Source organism: Lactuca serriola, chromosome 4 (genome assembly GCF_051521515.1).
Source record: "Lactuca serriola cultivar US96UC23 chromosome 4, Lser_US96UC23_V15, whole genome shotgun sequence".
NCBI lineage: Eukaryota > Viridiplantae > Streptophyta > Magnoliopsida > Asterales > Asteraceae > Lactuca > Lactuca serriola.
The window spans coordinates 281347684-281364472 of NC_136411.1; the positions used below are offsets into that span (position 1 = coordinate 281347684).

Consider the following 16789-nt stretch of genomic DNA (forward strand, 5'->3'; position numbering starts at 1 on the left):
CACACACACAAATTTATATTGACATTGACGTATCTCTGCCGTATCCGTATCTTGATTTTTAAGGTTTTGCCGTTTCCCGTTTCCGTTCCGTATCCGTTTCCCATTGCCGTATCCGTTTCCGTGCAACTTAGCCGAGAACCATAGTGGTTCCCCGTATCTTGTCACTGATCGGAGTAATCCATCAGACGCAACCCAACACCACTTTCCTTTGTCACTTTCTCACTTCTCTGGCGAAGAGAGCCACCACTGTCGGCTGTGGCAGCTCCTCCACCTCCCGACGTCATGACCCACCACCAGCAAACACCCTTCCCAAACACCTTCGGACCATAACCTTGCACCTCCCTGCCCTTTCTCTCGTCGAGCTCACCTGAAAAGAAACGAAACGAAGGCAGCAAAGCTGCCATTACAGGTCCATCACCACCCACCGTTGGCAAAACCCATTTCACCTCCAACCACCGCTGTGACTATTGGAACGCCTCCATACCGACATCTACCACCCCTCAGATAGAAACTCAAACTAAGGTCTAATATTTTATTTACTAGTCGAAATATTTATAGTATAAAAATTTGTAAAAGTCGGAAAAAACTAGACGTTTCATATCCATTTGATGCGGAACCTTAAACGCAAACTCCAAAAGTTTTACAACTTGAAAAATTTATCCGTTCGGGTTTTTTTTAGAATCCTTAAATTAAAATCTATCATTCGACACTTTCAGGAAAATTACCCGGCATCAAGAATTGGACACACGAAGCGGGATTCGTTTTAAGGTTCAATGAGATTTTATACTTTGGTGAGAAAAAAAAATGAATAAATATAATAATAATAAAGGACAGCCCATTTACATCTCTCTCTCACGTGATCTCTCACTCCCTCTCTCTCCCTCTCATGTCTCTATCTCTCTTATCTACCACCTTGGACTCTTGTAAAGGTCAAAGGCCATCCAAGGGGGAAAGTCCAGGTTTGACTTTCAAGTCGACTCAGAAAGTGAAACATAGAAATGGTGAAAGAAGTAAGCTGGCTTGTTTCCTTGAATTACGCCCACAAACGTCCACCACCACCATCTTCTTGTGAGTTTCTTTGCTTATCAAATTAGACCTTGGTGTTATGGTTCCTCACACCCATTTCATCAGCCCTATAACTTCACTTTCCTTGCAAACTAACTCTCTCTCTAGATCCCTCTCCCCCCTCATGGTTCATACACACCACCTTTGACCACCGAGAACCACCCTCAATCAACTACCATTCACGTTTTCTATTTACCTTCTTCCTTCACTACCGAGAACCATAGTGGTTCCCCGTATCTTGTCACTGATCGGAGTAATCCATCAGACGCAACCCAACACCACTTTCCTTTGTCACTTTCTCACTTCTCTGGCGAAGAGAGCCACCACTGTCGGCTGTGGCAGCTCCTCCACCTCACGACGTCATGACCCACCGCCAGCAAACACCCTTCCCAAACACCTTCGGACCATAACCTTGCACCTCCCTGCCCTTTCTCTCGTCGAGCTCACCTGAAAAGAAAGGAAACGAAGGCAGCAAAGCTGCCATTGCAGGTCCGTCACCTCCCACCGTTGGCAAAACCCATTTCACCTCCAACCACCGCTGTGACTATTGGAACGCCTCCATACCGACATCTACCACCTGAAACCGCCTGGCGTTCTTTCCCTCTCGTCAAACCCGTCTGAACAGGAAAGCAAACGCAACAAGGCAGCCATTGCCGCCCTCCGTCGCCGTTGTTGTGGAGTCCCGGACGCCACCGCCATCACCGAGCTGCTGCTGCCCAGTCACCCTAGCCATCACCGACCACTGTAAGTCCGAATCACCACCACCATTTGTAACCTTTGTATATGATTCCTCCGGTAACGACACATCGATGCGAACCTGAAGTGGGTCTCGTATTTTCTTTCGCGTTCTGTAACATGAACCAGGGGAAAACACGATGAAATCCCAAACATGACTTAAATTTGTTTAAATTAAACCCTCCACTGTTAGAATTGTATGACTTTGGCCCCTCTTGGAGATTCGATTTTCATGTGAAGCCAAACTTGCACTAAAATGTCCAAGAATTGTCCCTCCACCCGAGAAACCCAGCAAACCAAGTCCCGGAACCTTAAATTAGGTTAAAATGTGCATATTAGACCCCTGGTTTGCGACTTTCTGCAAGATCAGTCCATCAAGTTTGAATTTGGCAAAATCAACCCTTAGACTTTATTTATTTTAATCAAGGCCACCCTATACTTAATAATCAATACCAAAACTACCCTTTGTTTTACTAGGTAACATAAATAGAACCGGTGATTCGTTTTAAGAGCAAGGAGCGTCACGAAACGATTTTCACGACAAGTTTCACCCTCGAGATTCGTTCACGCTTCAAGGGTGAGTGTTTACGGCCCCTTTTTAATATTTTTACGCTTTGGGGGAGAATACATGTGCTATATATATTTATTGAATTTGATAAACACTTACCGATTTCAAAACTAGTTTATAAATATTATTTCGTTAAATAATATTTTATTTACAAATAAACTAGCAATAACTATGTTTTTTGTAAATATGTTACAACTGTTTTTAAATAATACAACTAGTCGAGACAAATGTTTTTTGCATACAAAATATCATGATTTTATGACAAAATATGTTATTAAACTTGTGTCATAAGAAGTTATCACCATTGTAGTATTCCAAGTTCATACCAAACCTACGTATACGAGTTATCAAACTCTTATCTTGAAATCATTTATGTACTGTGTACACTACCATGAGATTTACCACTTGTTGGAATGAGCATTACACGTTTTTTTTAATGGATTTTCTTATCAATTATAACCGGTTTTTCATGACAAACTCTAGTTAAGGGCCTTATGAGTGAGACATTATTCATTACCCTAAGTGTAAACAAACACTTAGAAGACCCACACCACTATAACCGTTAATCTTCGGAGCTAAGATATGTATGTATAGATCTATATGGGTAGACATCCCCACCCGTGGTTGCTAGCTACAACCTCGACCGATCAATCGAAGCGGGTGATAAATATCTAAAACAGTTTTACGACGTCCAATGAAGCGTCGTAGGGGTAGGTACAGTCACATAGCTCGGTTATAGGACTCACTATAAGCATTAACTAGATCTCATAATCTAGAAACCACGGATCCGGTTTCTCTGTGTATCAAGCATTTTAAGTATGGGTTTACTTATGGTTTAACTCTTTATCAAGCATTTTGAGTATGAAATTACTCACGGTTTCTCTGATTACTAAACATTTTGAGTATGGATTTATTCACGATTCTTTGAGTACCAACCATTTTGAGTATGGATTAACTCACGGTTTATCTAATTACTAAACATTTTGGGCATTGATTTAATTATAAAGTTCTGCTTTATTAAACATTTTCAAACATGGCTTAAACTATAAATGGAATACTTTTTAATATTTTAAAGTATCATTACTGCGGTTAGCAGAAAACCTGTGAACTCTCACCAACTTTGTGTTGACCCTCAAATTTCATGTATTCTTAGGGTATCACCAAACGAGCTTTCAGTCAGAAGATTAGTCATGGATTTCAAGCGACCTAGTTTATCTAGTTTTTGTTAAATCGGCCTATCTGTTAAGGCAACTTTATGAATGTATTATTATGAACTTTGTATTCAAATCTTAAAGTGTAATGTAACTGCTATGTTGTTATTGTTGTAACTTGTGATGTATATTCAATTTGCTTGTGATCCATGAATTAAGTCGCACAACCCGTCGTATTCCGCCGCCTCGGCCGGGGGTGTGACAGATTGGTATCAGAGCCAAATTGGCTATAAAGAACTCGTATCCTTGAAAGAGGAATTACAACTATAGCTACAGGCTCCTAATAAAAGTATTTTTAATAAATATACTACTTCTCGACTGCTCACGGGAGAGGTAACTGGTTTGAAGGGCCGCTAGGGTTGCTGGATTTCAAAACGGCTTAATTGCCACAATGGTCCTACCCCCGGTATTTCCTGTCTGACCCTCATCTGTGCTTAGTAGTCTTGGAGTACAAACCAAAAAGTAATCATATTATAAATTAATCTCATAAACAATAATATATAAGAGTTATATATATACTCTGACCCGCGATGAGAACACTTAATAAAAAATTCTGACATGCCTTCAACTAAAGCTACTAACTCAACTCTTTAGGTCAAAAGCCTGAACTAAGGTTAGTATCGTGCATAGGCCGTACCATAAATAAACTAGGAACGCGCGCCTATGTCAGGCTGGTGAACAACCAACCTTGAGCGACGAGTTTGACAGACTACAATGGTTGAGAGTTTTAGAGATTGAAAGAAGTTCTCAAGATTCGTTGCAGAATCCTTATGTCAACCCTAAAACACTTATCCATTTAGAAACTTATCATTACTCAATATAAAATCACTATCGGTTAAGATCCAATCTCTATCATTTGGAAACCTAGAGAAATTCTGAATCGACCAACCTATCATTTGGAAAATCGATTTGATTTCAATAATAAATCTTACCCTATAATCTGGGAATCTATGAGATTCTAGGAAACAAATTTTACTAATACCCTATTTTACCATAATTGTTTATGACTAAGTAACTTAAGTGTGCCTTTTCTAAACATTTAGGATAAAGCCTCTCGGAGGAATCCACAAGTTCACTCGTCAACATCATTTCGAGCGGATTCAACGCTAGTACAGACCCTGATTGCACAAGGAATCTCCACAGCCTTAGTTGCATATGAGGTTGCCCGAGGCGAAAACTCTGGAAACAATAGAAATGGTGGCGACACTCTAGTGATTAACCAAAACAATCCAATGCCTTGTTCATACAAGGATTTCTTAGCTTACCAACCTCAATCCTTTTGTGGTACGGAAGGAGCTGTTGGTCTATCCCGTTGGATAGAGTCGATGGAGGCAGTGTTCCGCCTCAGCTCTTGAGCTGATGACTGCCGAGTTAAGTATGCTACTTGCGCGATAATGGATTTCGCCCTGGCTTGGTGGAATGACCATATCAAGTCCGTAGGGGTCGACGTGGCCTATGCCATCACTTGGGAAGCCTTGAAGCAGATGTTAATCAAGGAATATTGTTCTCAACAAGAAATCCAAGCCCTAGAATAATAATTGTGGAATCTTACTATGAAAGAGTCAGATGTGACTGCCTATACGTCCCGTTTCAATGAGCTCGCTAACCTCTGTCCGGGAATAGTAAACTCGGAATACAAAAAGATTGAAAGGTACATCTGGGGACTATGTCCCATGATTCAAGGTCTAGTTGCTGCGTCCAGGCCCACTACCTTTGATGGCGCTAAGCAATTGGCGTATCATTTGACTGAACAAGATCTTCGTCCGAGTACCACAACCCAACAAACGGGACAGAACCATGCAAAGAGTAAGAAGAGGAAATACCCTAAGAAGTCCAAAGGAAACTTCAAACTCCTAAGGCCCAAATCTGAACCTATGACTATCAACGCCACAAGCCCAAACACTCCCACCCTATCCAAGTCCTACAATGGGACACTTCCCCAATGCACTAAATGCAATTTCCATCATGTCGGGAATTGCAGGGGTGTAATCTACAAAAATTCTAACAAGAAAGGTCACATCTCGAGGTACTGTAGAAAAACCTCAACTGCTACAGCAGGAAGAAGCTGAAATCGCTATGGATGTAACCAATCAAGGCATTTTAAGAAGGACTACCCAAAACTGAAGAATCGGGGTGGCAAAGGAAGAGCACTTATGACTGGGACAGGAGATGCTCTCCATGAATCAACTGAGATTATTGGTGCGTTTACTGCCAACAATATTTATGTTTTCAGTATTAGTAAACCTTGATACCGATAGAAACTTTAATGATCGTAGGTGTAGAAACATGATAAAACATAAATTCTACACACTTAATAAAACTTACATGGTAGGAATGACAATCGGCTAAGTAGAATGCACCTTAGAAATACTTACCGATTTCCTTCTCATCCTAAATAACCATGTCTTTCATATCGGCATAATACCCATGACCATTGGAATTTTGATGTGAGCATCGGAATGGATTTTGGTTATCACCTCATCGAACCGAAGTTCTATGCTAAGAGAAATCCATCCGACTATCCCTACCTAATGACAAAACCCTTGTGATGTACGAAGATAAATCAGGAAAGAATCTAAGAGTCATTTCTTGCATGAAGGCAAGAAAGTGCTTATGGAAAAGATGCCTCGCTTTCTTGGCCCACGTGATGGATATGCAAGGCAAGGGTAAGGAAATCAAAGATATTCCATAAGTGTGCGATTGCCTAGACGTATTCTCAAAGGATCTACCTGGATTACCCCTAGTCAAGCAGGTGGAATTCCAAATCGACTTAATCCCGAGTGTAGCGCTAGTGGCAAGATCTCCTTATCGCCTGACACCATCGGAAATGCAAGAACTATCCGATCAAGTCCAAGAACTAATTGACAAAGACTTTATCCGACTAAGCTTCCCACCTTGGGAGCTCTGGTGTTGCTTGTCAAAGAAAAGCATGGATCGTTCAGGATATGCATCGACTATCGAGAGTTAAACCAATACCCACTCCCGAGGATCGATGACATGTTCGACCAGTTGCAAGGACCCCGTTACCACTCAAGATCGAATTAAGATCCGATATTCATCAACTCAGAGTTCAAGAAGAAGTCACTCCCAATACGACATTTAGGACCTGGTACGGTCACTACGAGTTCTTGGTTATGCCCTTCAGGTTGACCCATGCACCAACAATATTCATGGATCTTATGAACGGAGTGTGCAAACCCCGTTTGTACAAGTTCGAGATCGTCTTTTTGATGATATTATAACAGACTCACAAACCAAGGAATAATATGGCCAACACTTGCGTTTGATTCTGGAACTACAAGGAAGGAGAAACGTTATGCAGGGTTCTCAGAATGCGAATTTTGGATCAATGAGGTGTGTTTCCTCGATCATGTGGTCAATAGCGAAGGAATTCATGACGACCCTGCAAAGATTGAAGCAAATACGGATTAGAAAGAACCATTGACATCAACCGAAGTACAATAATTATTAAGGCTTATGGGTTATTAACGGAGATCCATCGAGAATTTCTCTAAAATAGCCAAGCCTCCAACTTCTCTAACCCAGAAAGAAAAGAAATCCGATTGGGGAGACAATTAAGGGTCTACCTTCCAGAGATTGAAACAATTGTCGTGCAATGCACCAATCCTGCCTTTCCCGAGAGGGAACGGAAGACTTAGTAGTATTCTATGATGCCTCACGCCAAGGATTAGGATGCATGCTGTTGCAAGGGAATAAAGCCATTGCATACGCACCCATGCAACTTCATCCAAACGAGGCAAACTACACTTACCACGACTTGCGGCTAGGAGCAGTAGTGTCTTCCTTAAAGAATTGGAGGCACTACCAATATGGAACGAAGTGTGTCATGTTCACCAATCACGAAGGCCTCCAACACACTTTCGATTAGAAGGAGCACAACATGAGACAACAAAGGTGGGTAGAATTGCTAAATGATAACGAATGCGAAATTCTTCATCATATTGGTAAAGAAAATGTTGCAGCAGGTTCTCTAAATAAGAAATAACGAGCAAAACCACTTCGCGTAAAGGCTCCAACCCTAACAATCCACTTTAGTCTCACCACCAAAATTTGAGCCGTCCAACTCGAAGCCCTTAAATCTGAAAATATCGTGTGAGAGAACCTGCGGGGAATGAATAAGCAGTTTGAAACCAAGAAATACAGAACACTATATTTGATGAACCGAATTTGGACCCCGAGGGTTGGTGAAGTCAGGAACCTAGTTTTGAACGAAGCTCCTAAGTCGAGATATCGATAAATCTCAGGATTTGACAAGATGTATCAAGATCTTAAGACGCTTTATTGGTGCCCCAACATGAAGGAAGAGATTGCCATGTATGTCGATAGATGCTTGGCTTGTGTCAAAGTCAAAGCACAGTACCAGAAGCCATCAAGATTACTACACCAACCATCGATTCAGGAATGGAAATGGGAAAATAATGCCATGGACATCATAACGAAGTTGATGAAGACTTCAAGCGGTTATGACACCACTTGGGTAGTGGTTGATCGTCTAAAAAAGTTTGCTTATTTTCTAACCATTAAAGAAACTGACAAGATAGAGAAACTCACCAGGACCTACATCAAGTAAGTAGTCAGACTGCACGGAGTACCAATATCCATTATCTCGAACCAAGATAACATATTCACTTTTAGGCTTTGGCAAACGTTGTAGGGATCTCTAGGAACCAAGCTCGACATGAGCATTGCGTATCATCCTCAAACAGATGGATAAAGTGAAAGGACGATATAACTTTGGAAGTCATGTGTCGTGCTTGAGTGATGGAGTTCGGTAATGTATAGGATATTCATTTACCGCTAGTCGAGATTTCATACAACAATAGTTATTACACCAGCATACAAGCTCCCCTATTCAAGGTCTTGTATAGATGCAAATGTCATTTTCCACCATGTTAGACAAAAGTTGGAGATATCTAACTAGCTAGAGAGCATGTTGGAGATACTTTATGTATTGGCCTCGAGGTCACTCAGGAAATAACACAAAAGATTGTTTCGATCAAGGAAAGGTTGAACACCACACACCAATAGTAAAAGTCCAATGGAACTCTCGTAGAGAGTCGAAGTTAGTTGGGAACGCGAAGACCAAATGAAACACAAGTACCTACAACTGTTCAACGGTGACCCCTCCACTAGTGCAACAAAAGAGTTGTAGGAACGAGATAATTTCGGGACGAAATTCCTTTAACGGGGAGGTAATGTGACGTCGCATAATTTCAGTGTTCCTCTAGGGGTGAGGGTAGATTGCTTGTCATGAATATTCATCTTTAGGGTGTTGTGGTGATACTCGATATAAATATGGATAGGTGTGGAAGGTAGTATGGGCCCGTACTACTGAATGCACAGGACCCATACGTGCATCAAGGAAGTCACAACCCCTAGGGTTGGGTTAGGGGTTGGTTCCCAAGTTAGTGGGAAGTATCTGATGTTTTGCGGTGTTTTCAATATGGTGGTTACGAGGCATGCTGGGAGCGGGTCCGGATAAGGATCGGGAGCAGGAGAGGGCGGTCAGGGTGGGTCAGTACCGCCCAAGGCTATTGGTCAGATGAGCACAAACGAGTTGGATACTAGGATTCGTGAGATCCTGCATGATGAGGTTGTTGCTATGTTCCGGGCCGAGTTGCCGGAACTATTTGGGTCGATCAAGACCGCCATGGTCGAGTATTTTGATGATCGCTATGCAGCTCTTACAGAGACGACTGCCGCAGTGGCTACAGCGGCTGTAGCAGCGGCCGGGGGAGGAGCCGGTAGAGGTTTTCATTATCGGGACTTCAATAATACGAAGACCCCTACTTTTGATGGAGTTCAGGATCCGATTGTTGCTATGCGATGGTTGTCAGATGTGGAGGGATGTTTATTCACATGTTCATGCCCTGCTGATCAGAGAGTGAGGTGTGCTCTGAACCTGTTGAGGCTCTTGGCGAAGGATTGGTGGAGATTGACCACGGGATCATATTCGGATGCGCAGTGGGCTGCAGTTTCTTGGGATCAGTTTCGGGAGATGTTCAGCACTCGTTATGTTTCATGGGTTGAGAGAGAGAGAGGGAGAGAGAGAGGTTGGCTCAGGAGTTCTTGGAGCTGAAACAGGATTCAGAGTCGGTGACGAAGATCACCAGGATGTTCACTGAGAGGGCGATCTTTTGTCTGGAGTTTGCTTCGGAGCAGGCTCAGATGTCCTGATATCTGAGTATGCTCAAGAGGGATATCAGGCAGTTTGTGTCTACGCTGAGGTGCGAGACCTTGCTGGAGTTGTAGGAGGCCACTCAACGGCGTGAGTTGGAGATTAAGTTACAGTTGCGAGAGCAGAGGCAGGCGCCAGTGAAGTCGCAGCCAGCGCCGAAACAGTCCAAGACCATTGATTCCAGGTTGGGCAGTCAGAGCGGCCGCACGTGTGAGAAGTGCGAGAAGGGTCATACCGGAGTTTGTAGGTCCGGTGGTGCGTGCCACAAGTGTGGGAGAGAGGGGCATTATGTGAAGGATTGCCGTCAGTCAGCCCTAGTTCAGGATATGTGGATTTGTTATCAGTGCCATCAGGTTAGTCACATGAGGGCCAACTGTCCACAGCTAGTTTCCAGGCCAGTGCAGGTTCCAGCACCGGCCGCTTTGAGGATTACGAGTGGAGGTTAGGGTGGAGCGGAGCCCCTGAGGGCTCAGGGACGTGCTTTTTAGCTTACAGCAGAGGAGGTTAGGGCAGAGCCGGATACAGCTGCGGGTATGTTTCCTTCTTGATATCTTGTTATCTTATGGTTGTTATGGAGTATATTATATTTGCTAGTCTCGTTCACATAATTCATGGTATTGTATTCGTTTGTCCTTTCGTCGGGTTTATCGTATGATCGAGGGTTTTGGTATTAGGAGTCTTAGTTGGTTATCATCCATGGGGATTGTTGATGGGGAATTAGGCTTTTTGGTCTGAGTGTCACGCATAACATTTGCAATTTGAGGAGTACTTAGTCGAGGGTTGTGTTGGATTAGTGTCTAAGTCCATAACTATTTTGGTATGTACTTGACCCGATGGTGCATGGTCCTTTTGGGTTGCCTTCACCGAAGCAACTTGATAGGATGAATTGTGGAGAGAAAGGCTTAAATACGATTTATTAATATATTATGAGAATAATATATTAAAGGAGAAATCATATTGTTTAATTAATATTAGTCAATAATTAATTGGTAATTAGTTTTGTGACTAAAAGAGATTAATTAAATTTAAGGGACTGGAATTGTAATTATAAGATAATTGCAATTTGGGCCATGGATTGCCTTTTATTGTAAAGGTGGACGAATTCTAATGGGGAAGTCCATATGAAGTCGTCCAAGGCTTTAAGAAAGGGCTCCATGGGTTGCTTAGGGCTTAAGCAACCAAATTAGGGTTTCCTTGTTAGATAACCCTAATAGCCTCACTATATATAGAACCCTTAAGGCTCAAAAACGTGGGGAACTTCTTTTCTAGGGTTAGAACACGTTTTGGGCAGCCTCCATCCTCTCTCCTGTTCATCCTCTTGCTTATGGTGTTTGTGATCCATTAGAGGAGTGACACTTGTGACTCTAAGCCTTCCAAAGTCAATTCAAGGAGGAATTGGGATTGTTATTGCTACATAACAATCAAGGTAACATTATAAACTTATTCTAATATCTAATATGATTACTTTTATGCTAGAATTAGGGTTTATAGTCTTGGATTCAAAGCATGTACAATAGAGAAACCTAGATCCAAGCATTAGGGTTTGTATGAGCACATAGGATGTCTTATGACCATAACCCATCAGGTCGAACTCCCTTAAGGTACGAGATGTGCGCGGTCGGAATGTGATTTTGTGGAAGTTGCTTGTTTCAGGATCAGTTCATGGGTACGAGGAGTATGTTGAGTAGGAATGATTGATTTATGTCGGTTCAGTCACCAGTGGTTGGTAGTCAGTGCTCTAAGTGGGGAGAATTGGAAAATTCTCAGGAGGATCGACAGCATGAGAGGTCAATTAGATGTTTGGATTTCAGCAACGTTTCAGTCAGCCAAGAGCGTGGGCTGGTATGAGTAAGTGGCAGACGAGTGGGGCAGGATACAGACCAAGGTTGGGCCTAGGGTTAGGCTGGGATTTTAGTATAAGGAATGGAGTTACAGTTCGGAACCCCAAGAGGGCTAGAACAGTATGTATGGGAGAGATTCTCGGAAAGAATGGTTCAGGGTGACGTAAGACAGTTTTGAGCGGTCTGGACAGACTGAAGGCCTTTGGGCGTACCAGTCAGGCCGAAGGCTCGGGGAACGGTCCAGACAGGCTGAAGGCCCAAGAGGGAGGTCCAAACATGCTGAAGGTTCCGAGAGTGGTCCAGATAGGCTGAAGGCATGGTAAGGAGGTCCAGTCATGCTGAAGACTCTGTATGTGTTAGTGGATCGGTTCGAGGAGAGTGAGAAAAAGGCGTCACCAGGGGATGATAATTGATATGGTCTGGCCCCAAGTATTGATCATGTTAGTGGAAAGAAATACATGGACCCGAGAGTCCTTGTGAGCAGATTCAGATTTTATGGAAGTTCGATAATAGCAGTTGCTCTACATGGATAATGTAGAGTGAAGTTTAGCTTAGTGGCACGTGCAGGTGCGGTAAGGGTTGTTGAGTGGATTCCCTTAGATAAGGAAACGGAAGGGTATGTAACTCTCGGAGAGGGTGTTGGTCCACGGAAGTGAAACAACAGGATGAATGGATAATTAAGAGTATTTCGATTATGGTTATTGAGTACTAGGATTGTACCGGTGATGTGAAAGGACATCCGGGTTGGGTGCCTGTTGAGGTTGCGGAAGCATTTCCGGTAATGTAGAACCAGAGGAGTTCGGAAAGGATGCAAGGAGGGAGCCTTGGATTTTCTGTATGGTTGTGATCAAGAGGTTATGTATGTAGTAGCAATTCAACCTAGGGATGTCTGGAAGTATCGTCAGTGTGTCGGGTTTTCCAGCCCAAGGATGTTAGAGCAGGTTCAGCATGCGTATGTGATTGCAGGGAAGAGCTCATGGGAGTTGCTCAAGAGTTGAAGGATGTGCCATCCTGTCAGCTCGGAAAGGAACAAGTTGGTTTCGGAAAGGAAAGTGGGATAAGTCCTAAAAGTAAATTCGATAAAGGTATGCCATTCGAGGAAAGGGGTAGCAGCTTGGTACCGGGTCAGGACCCGGTGGTTCAGGGTGATATCTAGCTTGGTAAGGGTTAAGTGATTGTTGTGATTTGGAGTGATGAAAGTATCATCGGGTAATCATTGGTTAATAAGGGTTGTTATCAAAGAAAGAAGTCGGTGGCCGGCTTGAATCAGTTTTCGTAACTCTGGGAGGGTAGAGTGGACTTTATAGAGGATGGTTAGCAGTAGGGGTGTTCAAAAATATCCGTATCCGAAATTCCGATCCGAAATTCCGAAATTCCGAATCCAAATTATCCGAAAAATCGGATATCCGAAATTTCGGATATCCGAAATTTCGGATATCCAATTTTTCGGAATCGGAATTGGATAATGCTTTTCAGATTTTTCGGATAATTCGGATATCCGATATCCGAAAATTTTGGTTTTATTTTATACATTATTTGTTATTTTAGTCGCATATGTCTTATGATATGAATTTTAGTAACTAAAACATATTGATAACACCCTTAATTAACTACCTATATTACTTCATATGCCTTTCTAATTTAAAAATATGTATTTTTAACTTAAAAACTTCATATGTTTTTCAAATTTTAACAAAATTTCAATTTTTCGGATATCCGATTTGGTATCCGATTCCGTATCCGAAATTTCGGATATCCGAAATTTCGGATACGGAATCGAATACCAAAAATCAACTATCCGAAATTTCGGATATCCGAAATTCGGATATCCGAATTTTCGGATATCCGGTTATGAACACCCCTAGTTAGCAGTGTTCAGAGGAACCTGGGTCGATTGATACAGGAGGTGCATTGTGGGAATATCATCTGGGATGTGATGCTGCAGGCTTCGAGGACGAAGCCTAATTTAAGTGGGGGAGAATTGTAACACCCCGAGTTCAGAAGTGCAAGTTCAAGGTTCTTAGTGTAAATAAGGAAGGTCGACTCGGCGAGTCGAGTCGTGATCCGAGTCACTTATAAAGTGACCAACTCGGCGAGTCGCATGGGTGGACTCGGTGAGTTGGTGTTGAGATGAGAAAAAACCCTAATCCGGGGGTTGTGCCCTATATAAAGAACATAACATCCCTTCTTTAGCCTCCTTACTACCCTTCGGAGCCTACAAACCCTAGAAATCGAGTAGATCACCATTGGTAGAGAGATTGAAGCTTTGGAAGGGGGATCTTGAAAGAGAACTTGAAGAGAAAAGGGATTAGAGCAAGGGAGGGACTTAGATCCGAGATATAATCCAGTGGAAGCTTGTATTGAAGGTAATAATCTGTTCTTGAAGCTTTTGTGCACCTAGATCTATCATTTGTGGGGTTTTGGGGCATAAATAAGGTCCATCTCGAGTTTCGAGTTAGATCTGAGGATGCTACCTCAGATCTAGGCTGGTAATGATCCAAGAAGCCATAAAGTCTATGCCCAAGAGTTTTTGGTGAAGTTCCTTTGTCCCAAACCCTAGCCCTAGAGCGTTTTAGGCTTAGATCTCTTTGGATTCACGTAAAGGTTGCCACTTTACGTGATGGAGGGTCTGAAGGGGAGTAGATCTATGGATTGGAACCCCTGCATGGCTCGGAAAGCCACTGCATGGGTTAAGAAGTGGAGACACTCGGCGAGTCGCATGGGTGGACTCGGCGAGTTGGATGAAGATAGGCAGGAACTCGACGAGTTGGAAGAACAACTCGGCGAGTCTGTTGAAGATTGCCTCGGACTCAGTGAGTCTGGTCGTGGAGTCATGATCTTTTCTGGTTGAGCTGTGAATCAGTGAGTCGAAGGATGACTCGGTGAGTTGAGCATGAAGGGACTCAGAGTTTGTCGGACTCGGCGAGTCATGGGGCGACTCAGCAAGTTGAGTCGTGGATTGGGAGATTCTGAGTATAGGGACTCAGTGAGTCGACGGGGTGACTCGGCGAGTAGAGTCACACAGGAAGGTTGACTTTGACTGAGGACTTTGACTTTGACCAAGAGTTGACCAGTTGACTTCCAAGGGTATTTTGGTATTGAGCAGTGGTGGAGTTCGTGTCGGAGGTTGGAGCAGCGTGATCTTATCTTTTCAGTCAGCAGTTTCGAGGTGAGTTATGCTCACTATATCAATAGGGTCTAAGGCACCAAGGGCAGCCCTTTATCGGATGGAAATCTGGGTAGTTGTTACGTTATTGCTTTGCTATATGTTTGCAACCTGGTAGTTAGAATGGTGTATGCTAGAGACCTATTTAAGGTCGGAATCCTAGGATATATAGGATGATATTATGTTAGTGACCGGTTAGGTCAGTATCCTGGTTAGAGGGTGCAAGGTATGCGATCTGCTAAATCGGTTGATTAGTGATGAATTGTTATATGATTATATGTTTATGTGCACATGGTTGGTTGATTGGGGTTGGGTTGAGGCGGGTCCTGCTTTATGTTGTAGGCCAACATACCCAGGGCGGACCGGATATTCCAAAGGCCCAGCGAGCGGTCCGGATAGGCTGTAGGCCCCGGAGGGCGGAGCAGACGTGCCGAGGCTCGGGGAGTGGACCAGGTCGACTGAAGGCCCGGTGGACCAGGTGGGTTAAAGGCCCGGCGCAGGCGGACCAACCACACTGCAGACTCGATGTATATGGCTAGACTTGGAGGGTGGACCAGGTGGACTGAAGGCCCGGTGCGGCGGACCAGTCACACAGTAAACCCAGAGTGCATGGCTGTTCTGTTATGATATGATATGTTATGTGTATGGTATATGTGGTTGGTATTTTGGGGTATCTCACTAAGCTTCCGGGCTTACAGTTGTGGTTTAATGTTTCAGTTACTTCAGGAGACCGTGGCAAGGCAAAGGCGTGATCGTACCGCTCCTCATGTTCATGTTTTATGATATGGTTCTGGGAATACTCTGATAATAAATGTATTGAAAACCTTTTGTAATAACTTAATGAAATTGGGTTGTATTTGAAAAGTTTATATTGGTTGAAATTTTTAGAGCGTTACATGAGACATGGATTATAATCATTCTCTCTGTCCATTTGTTGTTTCCCGATTTCCGATTCATGACGAATAACTAATTGATTATAATCATTATAATCGTTATAATCATTCTCTCTATCAATTTGTTGTTTCCCGATTTCCGATTCATGACGACTGACTAATTGAACAAATCAAACCAGTCCTGGCTTGGCCAAGCACTCACATGTGTCATCATTAAATCATCGAAGGGCCCACATATATCGCTTTTATCCCGAAGGTTAAAGGAATGGATAAACTTCGACTCATATGGCTTGTTCTACTACTTGTTGAATCATACACAAAGGCACGTTTTATAACATCGAGTTACCAATGTTTTTTCGTGCGATCAATGTATAACCAACTCATAGTTAACAACTCATATCTCCAAGTTTGAAGAATATAAGATATTATCGTCTCATGATCACTCGTGATAAAATCCATGAAGTGATTCCAATGAGTGCGGGTTGAATCTGATACTCAGAACTTATGAGCACTCATGAGTGTTATAGCACAACTTTGTCCACCAACTTGGACCTCTACAAGCCAACCCATGACAGTCTTGATTCATATCTACTTCCAACATGTGACCGACTGTGGATGGTTTTAATAACTTAGTCATTCCGGAAGAATAACCTAGTTATTATGGAAGTCAAAACATGAAAAGTGAAACACAAGAATAAATGAATCTAATATGGTATCAAAACCTATGAATATAAATAAAACACTTTCTACTTATCACCTTACTGATTACTCATTATTCATTGTTTCGGTTTTATCAACTTTATACTTGAATTAAATAACTAGGTGTCCCATGCTCCAAGCATGTACACTATGTTTTTCTAAACAATAGCTTTTCCATACACCAAGTATGAACTCTATGTTTGTCTATGATCTTTACTTTGTGAAATAGATCGATTGCACATAACTCCAATGATTCTCATTTCACAATCCCAATTCCTTACTGCAAATGCAAGAATTCCAAATTCCTGCCATTTACCTAAATCTGTTAGATTCTAAACTTATATGCATTGGCCCTCTTGTAATGATTATGCACAAAGTCACAAAGACTTGACAACAAACATTACAGAGCATT

The 16789-nt window shown here is 42.6% G+C and overlaps 1 long non-coding RNA gene across 1 annotated transcript; it reads left to right on the forward strand.

Moving 5' to 3' along the window:
* Positions 1 to 1408: 1408 nt before the first annotated feature.
* LOC145100623 (uncharacterized) lies at positions 1409 to 3720 on the forward strand. Its single transcript, XR_013705165.1, has 3 exons — positions 1409 to 1809; positions 2278 to 2377; positions 3522 to 3720. It is a non-coding gene; the product is annotated as an uncharacterized LOC145100623 (long non-coding RNA).
* Positions 3721 to 16789: the final 13069 nt, after the last annotated feature.